At 39.6% G+C, this 21,838-nt stretch overlaps 1 pseudogene; it reads right to left on the reverse strand.

Annotated features, from left to right (window-relative positions):
• Positions 1-7,570: 7,570 nt before the first annotated feature.
• Positions 7,571-12,893, reverse strand: LOC109489797 (annotated as a pseudogene).
• Between the last annotated feature and the right edge of the window lie 8,945 nt (positions 12,894-21,838).

Here is a 21,838-nt window from a genome sequence, read left to right on the forward strand (position 1 = left end):
TTTCTTAAGTTCTTTATAGATCTTGAATACTAGCCTTTTATCTGATTTGTCATTTTCAAATATCTTCTCCATTTCTGTAGGTTGCCTTTTAGTTTTCTTGACTGTTTCCTTTGCTGTGCAGAAGCTTTTTATCTTGATGAAGTCCAATAGTTCATTTTTTATTTAGTTTCTCCTGCCTTTGGAGATGTGTCTAGCAAGAAGTTGCTGTGACCGAAGTCAAGGATGTTGCTGCCTATGTTCTCCTCTAGGATTTTGATGGATTCCTGTGTCCTATTTAGGTCTTTCATCCATTTTGAGTTTATCTTTGTGTATGGTGTAAGAAAACGGTCCAGTTTCATTCTTTTATATGTGGCTGTCCAGTTTTCCTAGATAAGACCTCACACCAGTCAGCATGGCTAAAGTTAAGACAGGAAACAACAGATGTTGGAGAGGATGCAGAGAAAGGAGAACCCTCTTACACTGTTGGTCAGAATGCAAACTGGTGCAGCCACTCTGGAAAACAGTATGGAGGTTCCTCAAGAAGTTAAAAATAGAGGTACCCTACGATCCAGCAATTGCACTACTAGGTATTTACCCCAAAGATACAAATGTAGTGATCCGAAGGGGCACATGCACCCCAATGTTCATAGAAGCAATGTCCACAATAGCCAAACTATGGACAGAGCCCAGATGGGCATTGACAGATGAATGGATAAAGAAGATGTGGTATATATATATATACAATGGAATATTATTCAACCATCAGAAAGGATGAATACTACCCATTTACATCCACATGGATGGAATTGGAGGGTATTATGCTGAGTGAAATAAGTCAATCAGAGAAAGACAATTATCATATGGTTTCACTCATATGTAGAATATAAGAAACAGGGAGGAGGACCATAGGGGAAGGGAGAGAAAATAGAATGGGAAGTCATCAGAGAGGGGACAAACCATGAGAGACTCTTAACTATAGGAAACAAACTGAGGGTTGCTGGAGGGGAGGTGTGGGGGGGTGGGGGGATGGGCATTAAGGAGGGCATGTGATGTGATGACCACTGGCTGTTATACGAAACTAATTATTGAACACTACATCTGAAACTAATGATGTACTATAATTTGGCTAATTGAATTTAAATTTTAAAAAAGATGCCATGCTGACCGTTCTCCTGCTTTTAGACTAGGGCAAGCCAGAGGGATAAGAATGTCTGCTATTTAGTATCACTAAAAAGAAAATGTTTTGACCATAGTGATTGTACAGCTTACACCTGTGTTGAGCATCAAAGTGATGCTTCTCTCCAAGAACAAGAATTTCAAGTTCATTAGACAAGGCTGGCAATTCCACTGTCCACACTTCACAGACAAAGCCAAGTGTAGGGTCACTTTCAAACAGATGAACATCATTTTTTCTAATGAAATTTATCATTTATTTTTCCCCATTTTAATTGAAATAGAATTGACATCTAACATTGTACAAGTTTAAGGTGTACACCATAATTATTTGATATGTGTATACATTACAAAATTATCACCACAATAAGTTTAGTTAACATCCATCACCTCACATGGTTACACATTTTTTTCTTGTGATGAAAACTTTTAAAGATCTATTCTCTCAGCAACTTTCAAATATACAATACAATATTTGTTCATCATAGTCACCATGGTGTACATTATATCCCCAGAACCTGTTTATCTTCTCTAACTGGAAGGTTTTACCCTTTTACCAACTTCACCTATTTCCCCTATCCTCCTTTTGCCACCTCTGGCAACCACTAATCTCTTCTCTGTTTTTATGAGTTTGTTTTTTTGAGTTTCTACATATAACTGAGATCACACAGTATTTGTCTTTCTCTGTCTGACTCGTTTCATTTGCATGATGCTCCCAGAGTTCACCCATGTTGTCACAAATGGCATGATTCCCTTCTTTTTATGGCCAAATAATATTCCTGTATATGTGTATATATAATATGTGTGTGTGTGTATATCACATATATATCACATTTTGTTTATCCATTCATCTGTTGATGGACCTTTAGGTTGTTTCTATGTCTTAGCTATTGTACATCATGCTGCTATGAACATGGGGGTGCAGGTATCTCTTTAGGGTACTGATTTGATTTCCTTTGGATATATATCCAGAAATGGAATTGCCAGGTCACATTGTAGTTCTATTTTTAATATTTTTTGAGGATCCTCCATACTGTTGTCCAGAGAGACTGCACCCATTTACATTCCCACCAACACTGCACAAGGGTACCCTTTTTAACACATCCTTGCCAACACTTGTTGTCTCTAGTCTTTTGATGACAGCCATTCGAACAGGGTGAGGTGATACCTCGCTGTTTTGATGTGCATTTCCCTGATGATGAGTGATGTGGAGCGCCTTTTCATGGGCCTTTTGGCTATCTGGATGTCTTCTTTGGAAAAACGGCTATTCAGATCATTTGCCCATTTAAAAATTGAATTCTTTGGTTTTTGCTACTGAGTTGTATGGCTTCCTTATATACTTTGTCTATAAATCCCTTGTCAGGTATATGACTTGCAAATATGTTCCCCCATTCTGATTGTCATCTCATGAGGGACCCTGAACCAGAACCACCCAGATAAGTTTCTCCTGGATTCCTGACCCCAGAGATTGCAATGCAATACATGTTTGTTTGCAGCCACTAAGCTTTGGAATAACTTGTTACAAAGCAATAGATAACTAATACAGGAGTTGGACAGGCAAGGACTCATATAGGTAATGATAAGAAGTTGTTATCGAGAGATAAGGTTGTAGGTATTCCCTCTTATCCCTAAGTAGGGAATGTCCAAATTTGGCTGGTAGTAAGGTGGGGTATCATCTGCGTTCTGGCTCCACTTGACTTTAGGTTGGTGTAATAAATGTTTGTAGCATCAATAGGAAGTAATATGGTCAAGAGACAATTGCTTGTCTAGGCACAGGAAGCTTGGGATGGGTGAGTTAGGTTTGGGGGGGGCAGCGCATTGTTCCAAACTTCTCAGTCTTTTAAACTATTCCTTCTGGATAGTCCTCAAGGCTTTGTAGATGTCTTCATCAGATAAAGCAGACATATCATCATGTCAATAAACATGTGGTTATTTGATTTTCTTCGATTTCAATTAAATAGAGTGATTAATTTAATAAGAACTATGTCATTAACAAAGCTTTTCTATGAAATCTGTGTATAGCCCTACATCTAATATCAAGATTCTTGATTTAGGCCATTCTGAGATAACTTTAACATCCTTTGAGGCTGAGATCAGATGGAAACCAAGGCACAGAACATGCAAATGACTTGCAAAGGGACACAGGCCATGCCCATAACCATATTGCAGAACTGAAATTCTCTGACTCTACCCAGAACTCTGTTTTTCATATTTTTATCATTATTATTATTTTTTTTGCTTCTTCTAAATTCTTTACTGAAGAGTATACTTTAAGACATGCAGATGGCTAGCAGACCCATGAAAAGTTTCTCAACCTCACTCGTCATCAGGGAAATAAAAATCAAAACCACAATGAAATATCACCTCATACCTGTCAGAATGGCTAATATCAAAAAGACAAGAAACAACAAGTGTTGGTGAGGATGTGGAGAAAAGGAAATCTGTACACTGTTGGCATGAATGTAAATTGCTGCAGCCACTCTGCAAAACAATATGGAAGTTCCTAAAAATAGAAATACCATATGATCCAGTAATTCCACTTTTGGGTATTTATCCAAAGAAAACAAAAACACGAATTCAGAAAGATATATGCACCCCTATGTTTATTGTAGCATTATCTAAACCATCCAAGATTTGGAAGCAACCTCAGTGTCTATTGATAAGTGAATGGATAAAGAAAATGTGATATATATGTAATACATACATACACTCAGTCGTAAAAAAAGAAATCTTGCCATTTGTGACAACATGGATAGACTTAGAGGGTATTATGCTAAGTGAAATAAATCAGATAGTAAAAGACAAATACCAAATTATTTCATTTATGTGTGAAATGTAAAAAACAAAACAACCAGCAAACAACAAAGAAACAGGCTCATAAATACAAAGAACAAACTGGTGGTTGCCAGAAAGTAGGGTGTTGAGGGGATGGGTGGAATACGTAGAGCAGATTGAGAGATACAAAGTTCCAGTTATAAAATAAGTCACAGCAGTATAAAGTACAGCATAGGGAATATAGTCAATAATATTGTAATAACTTCATATGGTGACAGACGGTAACCACACTTATTGCAAGCACTGCATTAATGCGTGTAAATATCAAATCACTATGTTGTATACCTGAAACTAATATAATATTGTATGTCAGCTATATTTCAATTAAAAATAAATTTAAAAAAATTTTAAGTATGCTTTAAACTAGTAGCAAATAAAACACAAGGTTGGTTTAACAATACAAAATCACTGTTGAAAATGACTTAAAATACTTTCTTTCAAAGCAATCTAAAGATTCGATGCAATCCCAAAGTTTTGTGTGTGTGCGCACATAAATAGAAAATCCCATCTTAAAATTCATATAGAATCTCAAGAGATCCCAAATAGGCAAAATAATTTTGAAACAGACAAAGTTGGATGTCTCATACTTGATTTCAAAACTTACTACAAAGCTATGGTAATTAGACAGCATGGTAGTAGCACAAGAACAGACATAAAGACCAATGGCATCTCATAGAGAGTTCAGAAGGAAACCCTAGTATATGTGATCAAATGATTTTTGACAAAGGTACCAAGACCATTAAATGGGGAAAGGACGGCCTCTTCAATAACGGTGTTGCTACAACTGGACATCCATATGCAAAAAAAGGAAGATGAAGCCTTGCCTTACACCATATACAAAAATCGAAATGTATGAAAGCTCTAAACATAAGAGCTAAAACTATAAAACTCTTAGAAGAATTCATAGGGAAAAAGCTTCGTGACATTGTCTATGACAATGATTTCTTGGATATAACACCAAAAGCACAGGCAACAAAAGAAAAAATAGATAAATTGGACTTCACCAAAATTAAAAATTTTGTGCTACAAAGGATATTAAATACAGTAAGAAAGCAACCTATGAATAGAGAGACAATATTTGCAAATTCTATATCTGGGGTTATTATCCAGAATATATAAAGAAACTCCCCAACTTGAAAACAAAAAATAAGCAACCCAATTCAAAAATAGGCAAAGGAGGGGCACCTGGGTGGCACAGTTGGTTAAGCATCTGACTCTTGTTTCAGCTTAGAGCATGATCTCAGGGTTGTGAGATCCAGCCCCACGGCCGGCTCTGCGCTCAGTGCAGAATCTGTTTGAGATTCTCTCTTCCCTCCCTCTGTCCCTCCCACTTGTTCTCTCTCTCCTCTCTCTCTTTCTCTCTCTCTCTCATAAATAAAACAAATCTTTTTTAAAAAACAGGCAAAGGACTTCAATGGGTATTTCTCTAAATAATTTATACAGATGTCCAGTAAGCACATAAAAAGATTCTCAACATCACTAATCATTAAGGAAATGTGAACCAAATCATAAAGAGATTCCACTTCATATTCATTAGAATGGCTATTTTAAAAAGAAAAAAAAAAACGGAAAATGACAAGTGTTGGCAAGGATGTGGAGAGAGTGAAACCGTTGTGTATTGCTGGTGAAAATGCAAAATGGCAGCCATCGTGGAAAATAGTATAATGGTTCCACAAAAGAATAGACTTATCATATGATTCCATAATTCCACTACTAAGTATATACCCCAAAGAATTGAAAGCAAGAACCTGAACAGGTATCTGTACATCAATGTTCATGGTGGCATTATTCACAACAGCCAAAAGGTGGAAACTGCTCAAGTGTCCATCAGTGGGTGAATGGATAAACTAAATGTAGTAGATACATACAATGGGATATTTTCCAGCCTTAAAAGGGAATGAGAATTGGACACATGCTATGAAATGGATGAACCCTGAAGACATTATACTGAGTGAAATAAACAAGACACAAAAGGACAAATGCAATTTGATCCCACTTATGTGAGATTCCTAGAATAGTCAAATTCATAGAGACAGAAAGTAAGAATAGTGGTTTCCAGGGGCAGAGAAGGGTAGGCAATGAAGAGTTAATTGTTTAGTGAATACAGAGTTTCAGTTTAAGATAATGAAAAAGTTCTGGAGATGGATATTGGTGATGGTTGCACAGCAATGGAAGTGTACTTAATGCCACTGAAATGTATACTTAAAAATGGTTAAAATGGTAAATTTCATGTTATGTATATTTTACCACAATAAAAAATTGTTTAAATGCTTTCTGTCGGCAGAAATGTTTCCCAGCCTGCCACATTTACATTGGCTCCATCCCAATTTCCCACTGCCCGCGATTAGGCAGACTTCCTCCAAATCCCCTACTTCTGGCTCAAGTCAGCTAAATCGCCTCGACACCAAGCCACTGGAAATAATTTCTTTGTAGCGATAAGTTTCCCAGAAATTGGAAAGCCCCTGGTGATGCCACCATGAATCAGACAAAGCTCTGTACTTTCTCTTCAGGCCAAAGAATTCCTGAATGTCCCCTGACAACTCTCCCCTCCTCCTTACATTTATTTCGTTCCCCATGAAAATACTTACTACCATTTTTGGAGAGGGGGGGAATTTGAATATATTCCTTCATTAGGAAGCTCACGAGAAAGACACCCTAGCACTGTCCTTCTGGTGTGATGAAGAATGTGTACATCGGAAGCACATCGTGGCAGGAAACAGGGCTCTCGGAGCTGGTACCACGTGTCCTCTGAAGACATCTCCAATCGTCAGAGAGGATGTGTTGTCTGATTCCGACATCTCTGCTGTTGCTTCCAGTCAGATCTCCATGACTGGCCCAAATTTCTTCATTCCAGCATCAGTTGACCCTCTTTATTCTTGCCACTCTGGACTCCTTCAAGACCTAGGTCAACTACCCAGTGTCTAACTTGCCCAGGCAGCCTCTGGAATTGTACCGCACATCCCTTTGCGATGCCAGCGCCCTGACCCCCTCAGGGGCACTGTTGGGAGTTGGGCGGGGGGCAGGGTGAATAACGTCACATCACCGGAGCAAACAGCAGGGGTATATTGGCAAATGACACTTGGACATACACCTCACAACCTCACAGAATATGTGCTTTCTCCCCCAGTGATACATAATCCTTTGGTGAGCAGACACGTATGGAATGATTTGAGAGGCCAGGCACAAGGGCTACAAAGGGAATGGTGTTTACTCCCATCGTGCCCTCTACACAACACCAAGTTAGCACCTGAAAGCTGGAACCGGACCTCCATCCTGGCTCTCCCCTGCTTTTGGATGGTGTCACCACTCAGCAGGCTTCCACCTGTTCGGGCATGAGTTCTTTGTTTCAAAAGAGAGGATTAGATGGCCGATGGAGAGTACAATTGGGAGATTGGGGTGGGGTTGGGGAGTAACGTATGGATAACAGCCCGTAAAACCAATAGAAAACAATACAAACGTGCAGAAACCAGATTTGGTACTAGAATGTACGCAGAGAAGGTAGCTGGAGAAACTACATGTGAATAATAATGATATACAACCCCAAGGGGAGGACTCAAGGCCTCGTGGAGCAGAGGCCCCCGGGTTAGCCTAAGAGACTTTCAATGGGCAGCTGAATGGATGGGGTCTGCTGCTTCAGCTGGGAGCCTTCTCTGGTGGTGACAGAACAGGTGATGACAGGCCCAGAAACTCCACCAGCCCACCCCAGGGCCTGCTTGGAGCGCACAGACACGGAAGGCACATTCTTATCCTCACACAGTAGCAGAAGGCTGAACGAGGCCCAGTGGTTTCTTGGTGAGGTGGGCGTCTGTGAGGGGGTAGGCCTTCGGATTTATAGCAGCCTCAGTCACATCCGTGATTCCACAGGTCTCATCACCCCTCAGGGAGTGCAGCCAAGGTCAGAGCCAGAGCTCACACTTCCGTGGGCAAGAAGTCACACCACACCTGAGGAGTGGAAATGGCCGAGCACCTACTTATTACCATTTCTGTGGCATTTTAGAATGTCCATAGCACCTTCTGGAACAAACTCTTACATTTGATATAAACCAACAACATGATGAAGCTGAATATTTTTAGCCCATTTTACAGATGAGAAAACTGAGTGAGGCTCAGAGGGGTCGAACTGCTCAAGTTCCCATAGCGACTAAGTGGTGGAACTGGGACTTCTTGAAGGCAGACCTCTTCCCTGCGAGTCCTGCCAACTTGACTGTTTCAGGGGCATGGAGCAATCGACATATTCAGAAGTGAGTTCATCAGCTTCTCCCCGAACCTGCTTCTCCTCCTGTGATTTCCAGCTCAGCTAATGGCACTGACATTCGGACCAAGGCAGAAATCTTGGAGTCATCACTGATGCTTTTCTCTCTCTCGCCTACCCCCCAGAGCCCATCTGCCACCAAGTCTGTGGATTCTATCCCCCAAATATTTTGTTAAATATATTCACTTCTCTTCAATCCCCTGCCACCTCCCTAGCTCATTTGGCCATCTTCTCTCATCTGGATTCCTGCAGTAGCTTCCAGAATGATCTCTTTCCCTCCAGTCTTGCCTATTGACTCTCCATTCTCCAGATCTAGAGCGGTCTTTCTAAAATCAAGTCTGATCAAGATTTCATCCAGGGTTTTAGTTCATTTTTGTTGTTGTTGCTAGTGAAGCCTTGTTTTTAAAAAATGGAATATTTAAATAAACCCTAATAAAGGATGGATAAAAGCAAAAATATCCTATTGAAGTGGGGGTCAGAGGCCTGGATCCTTGAATATTTCGTGCCTCTTCTCTTCCCTGAGGAGCCAAGAGTTCTGCAGAATAGGGAATAACAGCCACTAATCCTGCAAGATGAAGCTCCTTAGCATGGCTTAAGAAGCGAATCATGATTAGGCCTATGTTTACCTCCATGGCTCCTTTCCTCACTCCTGCTACCCTTTCCTTCTATATTAGTCAGGATAGGCTAGGTTATGCTGCGGTAACAGACAAGTCCCAAAGCTTAGTGATATAAAATAACAGAAGTTTACTTCTCACTCAGCTACTTTTCAATTGCAGGTCAGCCGGGACTCCAAGCCCCCTCATCTTCATTCTGGGACAAAGGTTCATGAAGCGTTCAGCACCTGGACCATTGCCTATCACCATGGCAGAGGAAAAATAGCCCAGTGGCTTTTTCTCTGGCAGTGAAATGATCAGCCTGGAACTGACAGGCATCCCTTCTGTTCACAATTCATTGACCATCCCTGGGCACAAGGAGGGGGCCAGGAATTGCTATCTTACAATGGACTCAGAACAACGGGGTGGCAGAGAACTGGAGTATTTGGCAAAAATAGCTAAGGTCTACCACACCTTCTCCCCTCATCTTAAGCCACGGTGAGTGACCTGTAAGTTTTCGGAATGTGCACATGCTGTTCTTTTTGCGTCCCACCCACCCAATCCTTCTGGTAAGCTTCTCCTTGATCTTCTAGTTTCAGTTCCAGCAATGTGCTTCTGAGGAACCTTCCTTCTGTCTCATCTGCTCTTGCTTCTCCTTTCCGGACCAGGTCAAGTGACTTTCTGTCGTGCACTGCAACACTCCATTCTTCCTTCCAGCATAAACCTTGTCAGAGTCTCTGAATGCAATTGCTTATACAATGTGACTCTTGACCCACAAGATTGCACATTGCCTGAGGTCAGAGACTGCCTCCCGAGGGCCTAGAGTGCTTTCTGGCACATCACAGAGTCTTAATAAAGGTGAAATGAGTGAATGTTTAGAACTCTGTCTCCTTGACCCTAAGCCTTTGCCCATTTGGCACACCAAGCTGCTTAGACCAGAGGAGAAGATGAAGCTAAAACCTGCTTTCCACTGTGGGCTGAGAGAATCTAGAAAGGGCCTAGAAATGGGGGTGTGTGGCATTTGCAAGTTGAGCTTCATGTATGAGCTAATTCTGGGACACATACTTCCTTGGGTGTGTTAATGGGGGTTAATGAGGGAAAACATGGCTCTTCCAACAGTTTTGTGTTCATTAAGTGAAGCATGCCATGGAATTTCGACTTCTTCCCCAGGTTCTGTTGATGAGAATCCAGCAGCCAAAAGATACATCATCTGGGAGGTAGAGTTTAAATTGATGTTCCGAACACTTCTTGTTTTGGGTTTTCGAGTGCTCTTTGCAAATTGGACACTAGACATCCTGACTGTGCTTGCTTTTAGCTAGGGATGTGGATGTACAGCCCAGGGCATTTCTCTGGTAATCTTTACTAGTACTTGATTCGCCTCTTTTGGAACAAAGAGCTTACTACCAAAGGCAGCACTTAGAATGACGTCCATGAGAAAGTGCTAAAGCTCATAAGTAATTACAGGAACACAAATGTAAGTAAGCAGCTCTCAGACAGGCAAAAATTTAAAAAGTTGATAATGTGCTGATGGGGATATGGGGATGTAAGAAACCTTATGTTCTGCATGATGTAGACGGGATCAGCTATTCTGGAGAACAATTTGGCACTACTCCATTCCCTCAGTGAACATTTATGCACACCATTCATGTGTCAAGAACTGTTGTCGGTGCTTGGTGTATAAGCAGTGAAAGAAACAGGCACAAATCTGTTGGACTCTTATTGTGATAATTGTAATAAGATAACATACAACTATTTCGTTTATTCAATAGTGACAAGTACTAAGCAGAGAAACTAAAGCAGGAAAGGGAACTATGAAATGCTACATAGGGGTTGAAATTGAAGAAAGAGAGGCCAAGGAAAGCCTCACTGCCCCAAGGGTTACACAGTTAACATAGTTACATTAAATATCTTCATGTCGTCTCACCCAATGATTCTGCTCCTGAATATGTGGGAATATCCCAAAAGAGGCCCATAGGGGGACATGTATGAAGATGTTCATGGAAGTGTTATTTGTGCTGGTGGAAGTTTAGCAGAATTCCGGTGGGAATCCTTGAGAGATTGGCTAGATAAAATGTGGTGGGTGTGTGCCATCGAGTATTATGCAACGGTTGGAAGCAACAGATTAAATATACACACAGCAACATGGAGTGACCTCAAAACGTAATGAGGAATGAAAAAAGTAAGAAACAGAATGAAATACATAGCATAGTACTACTTATATAGATTAAGGATACATGCGCACAAAACAACGATATAGAGTACGAAAACACAGTCAAACAAAAAAAGCTACACGTTAAACATCATATACTAGAGTGGCCTTGGGGATGTGGCGTAAGAGGGGAAGGGGGATGGGTTATGGGGTTAAAAAATAAGATGAAATAAACAAAACCTGGCATATGGATTTGATGTTCTGAAAATCCAGATTTCTACAGCCTGAGAGTCAAGGGTCTCTAACACTATGCAATTGTGCAGACTTATCCAACTCACTTGACAGATCTCAGCTTCAGTTTCTTCTGCTCTATAAGAATAATATACCCAGTGTTAGCTCCCTTCAAGGATTGTTGCAAGGCCCCAGTGTGTTAATGAACAGAAAAGGACTTCCACAAGTTTAAAGTGAAAACACTTATCTAATATAAGCAACAATTATTGTTGCACAGAGTGAGTGTTTATTGTTTGCCTTCCCACCATGCATTTCCATTTTGTCCCTTCCCACCAATCCCAATTCCTATTTGGGGGTACATGTAGTTTTGAGGCAGCCGACTCTATCCTGGGTGGAACCCATGACCTAGGATACATCACTCATTTCATCCCCTGTCCACAGTGATTGTTTTGGGGTGGGCATATGATCCAGGCTGTTCAGATCAGACCTAATCTTAAGACATTGGCTGGGAATACTGAGAAAAAGAAAGTACTTCCTCGTTTGATGTGAATGGGGTAGTATATAGCCCTGGAAATAGCAGCTAAGTCCCTCTTTGGACGGAGAAGGGAGATTGTGCTTGAGAACAGAGCCTTAACCAAGGAAGTGGAGCTGAGAAATGGAGAGAGGAGAGCAAGAAAGCAACTGAGCAGAATAAAACTCACCCAAGGCTGGGTTTACCCTGGAACTATACAGTGACATTGGCCAATAATTTCCCTTTGCGGAGGGGGGTAGTTAAGACCATTCGGATTGGGTCCTTGGCTTGCAAACAGAGTCAATCCTAACTGATGTATTGTTGTTGTTTATTTTTATCTGTTTTTTTTTTTTACAAGTAGTCACAAAACCTCTTAAAATACTGAAAAGCTGTAAGTAAAATGGGTGGTTCTGAGGTTGGATTGGTACAATCTCTACACCGGATGGAAATGTTCCTCTAAAAGTGCCCTGAAATGGATTGTTCAAGGTTTTCAGCAGTTCCAGGCTGCAAATGATGTCAGCTGCTCCACTTTTGGATGAGGACAAAAGATATCTGCTTTCATACATTTGTTTCCTGATCTGTAGCTGACAAGAGAAAGAATCCTGGAAATAAAATTGTTGCAGGTGCCTGATGATTCTGATCCTTCAGCCACATGTGATAAAATGGAGACCCCAGTTTGTAAAGAATGCCTCCCCAGGGGTTCGTGGGCTTCAGAGCTGAGCGCCACAGGGAAGCAAGAGGAGGCTCAGCCTCCAGAGTCCTCTGATCAGCACCATGTCTCAGATTCCCAGGGCTGAGTCTGCGGAGCAAATGCTTTGGAAATAAGACAACAGCCAAAATGCTAACAAAGAGAGTTCACATTCGTCATCTAAACTGTTGCTTCCCTTCAGTGGCCTTGACTTCTTTCTAGAAAGACTGCTTTAACAACCCCGCCCCCCAAAAAACCAATCTTCCTGCAGTTGGTTTGTGAAGATTTTCCCAGATTGGGAGTAGCCGGGCAGGAGGGAAGAATAAGCCTCCAGAATGGCAGCTCTTGCTCAACACAAATGTTATCAGACTTCTCTGGGATGCCGATCATGCTTACCAGGCATGATGGAGACTACGGAAGTTCGAGACTTGGGTCGCGCCCTTCTTAGAGTACTTAGCAAGACAGGAAACAGAGTCCCCCATCATGCTCCTCCAAAAATATGGCTTTTGCCTAATTTATCCTCAGCTCAGATATCACTTCCTCAGAGATGCCTTCTCCGGTCAAATCCCCATAAAGCAAACTTTCTTAGCTCCGTGTAAGTCTTCTTTGTATACATTTATTTGCGTGCTTTTTAGATTAAAGTCCGTTCTCCCACTGGATTCTAGGTTCCTTAGGGGCAGAGATGGTCAAAGTCCTTGTCGTTTAACAAACACATATAGAACTTTCACTATGTGTCAGGCAATTCTCTCAGTAGTTTACAAATATTAACTCATCTAATTCTCATAGCAACTCCATGAGGCATTATTATTGCTATCGACGGAGAGGAAAGTGAGACCCAGAGAGGCAGAATAGCTTGCCAAGCTCACAAAACTAAAACATGACTTAGCCAGGATTCAAACCCAGGGAGGCTGGTTTCAGGCCATGCTCTCAACCATTGTGCTATGATGTTTTGCTTAGCGTTGGATCCCCGGTACCTACCACAATGCCTGACACATACTATACGCTCAGTACACATTGTTTGGATGAATTAATGGATCTTGTTCTTCCTAACGCTAAGTCAGACAACCAAAAACTTAGTGTAATAATCACACTTTGACTTATAAATCATATTCATTAAATATACACATCATTTATAATAAGATCGTTATAATCCTCTTTGTGATTTTTTTTGACATTCTTGTAGGGTTTTTTTTTACACTTCCTTCAACTTTAACTTTTTAAATTGAGATATAATTGACTTGTAACATTATATTAGTTTCAGGTATACAACAAAATGATTTGATATATATATATATATATATATATATATTGCAAAATGCTCACTACAGTAAGTCTAGTTAATGTCCATCACCAAAAATATTTATAATTTTTTCTCTTGTAACAAGAAGTTTTAACATCTACCATTTTAGCAACTTTCAAATATACAGTACGGCATTATTAACTACAGTCACCATGCTGTATATTCCTTCCTCATGACTTATTTATTTTATAACTGGAAGTTTGTACCTTTTGACCACTTTGACCCATGTCACCCACACCCACTTTAAATTTTATTAATTTGAATTTCTTTCTATTTAGGCAACTAACATGGAAGTACCCTAAAATGAATTAGCTAAAACAGAAAATGTTATATAGAAAATTTTCGGCTACTGGTGTAGCCAAGTAAACTCCTATTAGATTTGACCCACTTGCAACTCATAGGCTAGGATTTGGCAAACTGTGGCCCATAGGCCAAATCTAGCCAGCCACCTGTCTTTGTAGATAAAGTTTTATTGGAACACAGCCACAGCAATTTGCTTATATAATCTCTATTTCTGCTTTCATATAATAGTGGAATTGATCAGTTGTGCTGAACTATATGATCTGTAAAGCTTAAAATATTTATTCTCTGGCCTTTTATAGAAAAAGCTTGCCATCATCTGCTCTAGACAAAATAAAACAAATAATGAACCAAGGCATTGGCAAATGACCAAGAGATGTTGACACTTGACTAAAAGGAAAGTAAGGAATGTGTTTCCTATTTTTTATTCCTTTTAACTTGAGGGTAGGCCAAAGATGGGATTGTGTGAGGCCGTTAATGTTCTTTTTCTAATTTTTATTTTATTTAAAAAAATTAATTTAAAAATTAAAATTAAAAATTTAATTCCAGTAAAGTTGGCATGCAGTGTTAGATTAGTTTCAGGTATACAATATATTGCTTCAATTATTCTATACGTTACTCAGTGCTCATCATGAGTACTCTTAACTGTACTCTCATTGTACTCTTAATCCCCACCATCTAATACCACCTATCCCTCACTCCCTTCCCCTCTGGTAACCATCAGTTTGTTCTCTGTAGTTAAGAGTCTATTTCTTGCTTTGTCTCTTTTTTCCTTTGTTCATTTGTTTTGTTTCTTAAATTCCACATATGAGTGAAATTATATGGTATTTCTTTTCCTCTGACTGACTTATTTCACTTAACATTATACCCTCTACATCTATCCATGCTGCTGCAAATGGCAAGATTTCACTCTTTTTATGGCTGACTAATATTCCATTGTGTGTGTGTGTGTGTGTGTGTGTGTGTGTGTGTATATAGGAAATTTGTACCTTGTGACCACTTTGACAATATATATTGTATTGTATGTATATATTGTGTATATATTCAACCATATATACATATATATATATTTGTATATATCCAATATACATACACCATCATCTTCTTTATGCATTCATCTATTGAAGGACATTGGGGTTGCTTCCATAATTTGGCTATTCTAAGTAATGCTGCAATAAACATAGGGTGCATATATCCCTTTGAATTAGTGTTTTTGTATTCTATGGCTAAATACCCAGTGGTAGAATTATTGGGTTATAAGGTAGTTCTATTTATAATTTTTTGAGGGACCTGCATACTGTTTTCCACAGTGGCTGTACCATTTGCATTCCCACCAACAGTGCATGAGTGTTCCTTTTTCTCCACATCCTTGCCAACACCTGTTATTTCTTGTGTTGTTGATTTTAGCCATTCTGACAGGTGTAAGCTGATATTTTATTGTGGTTTTGATCTGCATTTCCTTGATGATGAGTGATGCTGAGCATCTTCTCATGTGTCTATTGGCCATCTGTGTGTCTTCTTTGGAGAAATGTCTGTTCATCTCTTCTGCCCATATTTTGATTGGATTATATGGGTGTGTGTGTGTGTGTGTGTGTGTGTGTGTGTGTGTGTGTGTTGAGCTGCATAAGTTTTTTCCTTTTTTTTAGAAAGGGAGAGAGAAAATCTTAAGCAGGCTCCATGCCTGGCTCAGAGTCTGATGTGGGGCTTGATCTCACAACCATGAGATCATGACCTGAGCTGAAATCAAGAGTTGGATGCCTAACTGACTGAGACACCCAGGTGCCCCAGCATAAGTTTTTTCTATATTTTGGATACTAACCCTTTATCAGATATGTCATTTGCAAATACCTTCTCCCATTCAGTAGGTTGTCTTTTAGTTTTGTTGAGTTGTCTCCTGTGGAGAAGCTTTTATTTTGATGTAGTCCCAAAAGTTTATTTTTGCTTTTGTTTCCCTTGCCTCAGGAGACATAGTTAGAAAAAAGTTGCTATGGCCAATGTCAGAGAAATTACTGACTGCCTGTGTGCTCTTCTAGGATGTTTATGGTTTCATGTCTCACATATAGCTCCTTAAACCATTTGGGGTTTATTTTTGTATATGGTGTAAGGAAGTGGCCCTCTTTCATTCTTTTGCATGTAGCTGTTCAGTTTTCCCAACACCATTTGTTGAAGAGACTATCTTTTTCCCATTGCATATTCTTGCCTCCTTTGTGGAAGATTAATGGACCATTTAATCATGGGTTTATTTCTGGGTTCTCTATTCTGTTCTATTGATCCCTGTGTCTGTTTTTGTGCCAGTACCATACTGGTTTGATTACTACAGCTTTGTAGTATATCTTAAAATCTGGGATTGCCATACCTCCAGTTTTGGTCTTTTTCAACATTGCTTTGGCTATTTGCGGTCTTTTGTGGTTCCATATAAAATTTAGGGTTATTTGTTCTTTTCTTTTCTTTTTTTTAAAGATTTTATTTATTTGACAGAGTGAGAGACAGCCAGTGAGAGAGGGAACACAAGCAGGGGGTGTGGGAGAAGAAGCAGGCTTCCCAGTGGAGCACGTAGCCTGATGTGGGGCTTGATCCCAGGACCCTGGGATCACGCCCTGAGCCGAAGGCAGACACTTAACAACGACTGAGCCACCCAGGTGCCCCTAGGGTTATTTGTTCTAGTTCTGTGAAAAACACTATTTGTATTTTGATAGGGATTGCACTAACTCTGTGGATTGCTTTGGGTAATATGGATATTTTAACTGTATTTGTTCCTCCAATCCATGAGCATGGAATATCTTTCCATTCATTTGTGTTGTCTTCAATTTCTTTCATTAGTGTTTTATAGTTTTCAGAGTATAGGTCTTTTACCTCCGTGGTTAAGTTTATTCCTGAGTATTTTATTATTTTTGGTGCAATTGTAAATAGAATTGTTTTCTCTTTCTGCTACTTCATTATTGGTGTATAGAAATGCAAAGGACTGGAGGAGATTATGCTAAGTGAAATAAGTCAAACAGAGAAAGGCAATTATCATATGGTTTCACTCATTTATGGAACGTAAGAAATATCAGGAAGATCAGTAGGAGAAGGAAGGGAAGAATGAAGGGGGGTGTAAAGAGAAGGGGGAATGAACCACGAGAGACTATGGACTCTGGGAAACAAACTGAGGGCTTCATAGGGGAGGGGGGTGGGGGATTGGGATAGGCCAGTGATGGGTATTAAGGAGGGCACATATTGCATGGTGCACTGGGTGTTATACGCAAATAATGAATCATGGAACATTACATCAAAAACGAAGGATCTACTGTATGGTGACTAACATAACATAATAAAAAATTTTAAAAAGAAGAAATGCAGGGGCGCCTGGGTGGCTCAGTCATTAAGCGTCTGCCTTCGGCTCAAGGCGTGATCCTGGCGTTCTGGGATCGAGCCCCACATCAGGCTCCTCCACTGAGAGCCTGCTTATTCCTCTCCCACTCCCCCTGCTTGTGTTCCCTCTCTTGCCAGCTGTCTCTCTGTCAAATAAATAATAAATAAATCTTAAAAAAAGAAGAAGAAAAGCAATGGATTTCTGCATTGATTTTGTGTTCTGCAACATTACTGAATTCATTTATCAGTTTTAATAGCTTTTTGGTAGAGTCTTTCAGGTTTTCTATATGTAGTATCATGTCATCTGCAAATAGTGAAAGTTTTACTTTTCCATACCAATTGGATGCCTTTTATTCCTTTTTGTTGTCTGATTGCTGTGGCTAGGACTTCCAGTACTGTGTTGAATAAAAGTGGTGCAAGTGGACATCCTTGCCTTGTTGCTGATCTTAGAGGAAAAGCTCTCAGTTTGTCACCATTGAATATGGTGCTAGCTGTGGGATTTTCATAGATGGCCTTTGAGATGTTGAGGTATGTTCTCTCTAAACCTACATGAATAGATGTTGTACTTTGTCAAATTCTTTTTCTGCAACTATTAAAAGGATCATATGGTTTTTATCCTTTCTTTTATTAATGCCATGTATCACACTGATTGATTTGTGAACATTGAACTGCCCTTGCAACCCAGGAATAATTCCCACATGATCGTGGTGAATGATTTTTTATTTTTTATTTATTTTTTTGTAATTTTTTAATTATATTATGTTAGTCACCATACAGTACATCCCCGGTTTCCAATGTAAAGTTCGATGATTCATTAGTTTCGTATAACACCCAGTGCACCATGCAATACGTGCCCTCCTTACTACCCATCACCGGTCTATCTCATTCCCCCACCCCCCCCCCTTCTGAGGCCCTCATTTTTTTTCTCATAGTCCATAGTCTCTNTCCCAGAGTCCATAGTCTCTCATGCTTCATTCCCCCTTCTGATTACCCCCGCTTTCTTTATCCCTTTCTTCCCCTGCCGATCTTCCTAGTTCTTATGTTCCATAGATGCGAGAAATCATATGACAGTTGTCTTTCTCTGCTTGACTTATTTCACTTAGCATTATTTCCTCCAGAGCCGTCCATGTTGCAGCAAATGTTGAGAATTCGTTCTTTCTGATAGCTGAGTAATATTCCATTGTATATATGGACCACAGCTTCTTAATCCAGTCATCTGTTGAAGGGCATCTCGGCTCCTTCCATGATTTGGCTATTGTGGACAATGCAGCTATGAACATTGGGGTGCATATGGCCCTTCTCTTTACTACGTCTGTATCTTTGGGGTAAACACCCAGTAGTGCAATGGCTGGGTCATAGGGTAGTTCAATTTTTAACTTTTTAAGGGACCTCCACACTGTTTTCCAGAGTGGCTGTACCAACTTGCATTCCCACCAACAATGTAGGAGGGATCCCCTTTCTCCACATCCTCTCCAACAATTGTTGTTTCTTGCCTTGTCTATCTTTGCCATTCTAACTGGCGTAAGGTGGTATCTCAGTGTGGTTTTGATTTGAATTTCCCTGATGGCTAATGATTTTGAACATTTTTTCATGTGTCTGTTAGCCATTTGTATGTCTTCATTGGAAAAGTGTCTGTTCATATCTTCTGCCCATTTTATGATTTGTTTATTTGTTTCTCGTGTATTGAGTTTGAGAAGTTCTTTGTAGATCTTGGATACCAGTCCTTTATCTGTGGTGTCCTTTGCAAATATATTCTCCCATTCCGTGGGCTGTCTCTTAGTTTTTTTGACTGTTTCCTTGGCTGTGCAGAAGCTCTTTATCCTGATAAAGTCCCATAAGTTCATTTTATCTTTTATTTCTCTTGCCTTTGGCGATGTGTCGTGAAAAAGGTTGCTCTGGCCGATGTCATAGAAGTTGTTGCCTATGTTCTCCTCTAGAATTTTGATGGATTCCTGTCTCACATTGAGGTCTTTCATCCATTTGGAGTTTATTTTTGTGTATGGTGTGAGAGAGTGGTCAAGTTTCATTCTTTGGCATGTAGCTGTCCAATTTTTCCCAGCACCATTTATTGAAGAGACTGTCTTTTTTCCACTGGATGTTTTTTCCTGCTTTATCAAAGATTAGCTGCCCAAAGGGCTGAGGGTCCATTTCTGGGTTCTCTATCCTGTTCGTGGTGAATGATTTTTTAAAATATATTATTGTATTTGGTTTGCTAATGTTTTGCTGAGGATTTTTGCATCTATGTTCAAATGACATATTTCTTATAGTTTTCTTCTTTGGGGCTGTCTTTATCTGGTTTTGGTATCAGAGTAATGTTGGCCTCATAGAATGAATTTGGAAGTTTTCCCCCCTTTTCTATTTTTTGTAATAGTTTGAGAAGAATAGGTATTAACTCTTCTTTAAATGTTTGGTAGATAGCTGAGTAATATTCCATGAACACCCACCATTTGCATCAATATGGATGGAACTGGAGGGGATTATGCTGAGTGAAGTAAGTCAGGCAGAGAAAGACAATTTTTATATGGTTTCACTCATATGTGGAACACAAGGAATAGCATGGAGGACATTAAGGGAAAGAAGGGAAAATTGAAGGGAGGGGAATTAGAGGAGGAGACGAACCATGAGAGACTATGGACTCTGGGAAACAATCTGAGGGTTTCAGAGGGGAGGTGGGTGGGGGGATGGGGTAGCCCGGTGATGGGTATTAAGGAGGGCACATGTTGCTATGAGCACTGGGTGTTATATGCACATAATGAATCACTGAACACTACATAAAAAACTAGGGGCGCCTGGGTGGTGCGGTCGTTAAGCGTCTGCCTTCGGCTCAGGGTGTGATCCCGATGCTCTGGGATTGAGCCCCACATCAGGCTCCTCTGCTAAGAGCCTGCTTCTTCCTCTCCCACTCCCCCTGCTTGTGTTCCCTCTCTCACTGGCTGTCTCTGTCAAATAAATAAATAAAATCTTAAAAAAAATTAATGATGTACTGTATGGTGACTAACATAACACAGTAGAAAATTAATAAAAAAAAAGTTTGGTAGAATTCACCTGTGGAGATGTCTGGCCCTTGACTTTTGTTTGTTGGGAGTTTTTTATTATGGATTCAATTTCATTGGTATTAAATTGTCCTTTCAAGTTTTCTATTTCTTCCTGATTCAATTTTAGGAGGTTATATGTTTCTAGGAATTTATCCGTTTCTTCTTGGTTGTCCAATTTGTTCACATATAATTTTTCATAATATTCTCTTATAATCTTTTGTATTTCTGTGGTGTTGGTTATTATTTATCCTCATTTACTTGATATCATTTATTTGGGTCCTTTCTTTTTCTTGATGAGTCTGGCTTGATTTTTATCAATTTTGTCGATCTTTTCAATGAACAAGCTCCTGGTTTCATTGATCTCTTATGTTGTTTTTTAGATTCTCTTTTGTTTGTTTCTGCTTTAATCTTTATTATATTCTTCCTTCTACTGGATTTTTTTTGTTTTTTTCCTTTTCTAGCTGCTTTAGGTATAAAATTAGGTTGTTTATTTGAGATTTTTGTTGTTTCTTGAGGTAGGCCTGTATTGCTATAAACTTCCCTCTTAGAACAGCTTTTGCTGTATCCCAAAGATTTTGGACCATTGTGTTTTCATATTCCTTTGTCTCCATGTATTTTTTTTATTTCTTCTTTGATTCCTTGGTTGACCCATTTATTATTTAGTAGCATGTTATTTTACCTCCATGTTTTTGTGTTTTTCCAGGTTTTTTTCTTGTGGCTGATTTCTAGTTTTATAGCATTGTGGTCAGAAAAGATGCCTGGTATGACTTCAATCTTTTTTAATTTGTTGAGACTTGTTTTGTGGGATAATATGTGATCTATTCTGGAGAATGTTCCACATGCACTTGAAAAGAACGTGCATTCTGCTATTTTAGGATAGAATGTTCTGAAAGTATCTGCTAAGTCCATATGGTCCAGTGTGTCATTCAGAGCCACTGTTTTGTTGTTTATTTTCTGTTTGGATGATCTATCCACTGATATAAGTGGGATGGTAAAGTCCCTGTACTATTACTGTGTTACTATTGATTACTTCCTTTATGTTTGTTATTAGTTGCCTTGTGTGTATGACTGCTTCCATGCTGGGCGCATAAATATTTACAGTTGTCTTATCTTCTTGTTGGATTGTTCCCTTTATGATAATATAGTGTCCTTCTTTGTCTCTTGTTACAGTCTTTGTTTTAAGGTCTATTTTGTTCAATATAAGTATTGCCACCCTGGTTTTCTTTTTACTTCCATTTGCATGATAAATGCTTTTCTATCCCTTTACTTTCAACCTGCATGTGCCTTTAGGTCTGAAATGAGTCTCTTGTAGACAGAATATAGATGGATCTTGCTTTTTAAAATCCATTTATTTGAGCACTTAGTCCATTCACATTCAAAGTAATTTTCTCAAGTTTTTATTTAAATTCCAGTTAGTTGGGGTGCCTGGGTGGCTCAGCCG

The sequence above is a fragment of the Ailuropoda melanoleuca genome, chromosome X, assembly GCF_002007445.2.
Source record: "Ailuropoda melanoleuca isolate Jingjing chromosome X, ASM200744v2, whole genome shotgun sequence".
Lineage (NCBI taxonomy): Eukaryota > Metazoa > Chordata > Mammalia > Carnivora > Ursidae > Ailuropoda > Ailuropoda melanoleuca.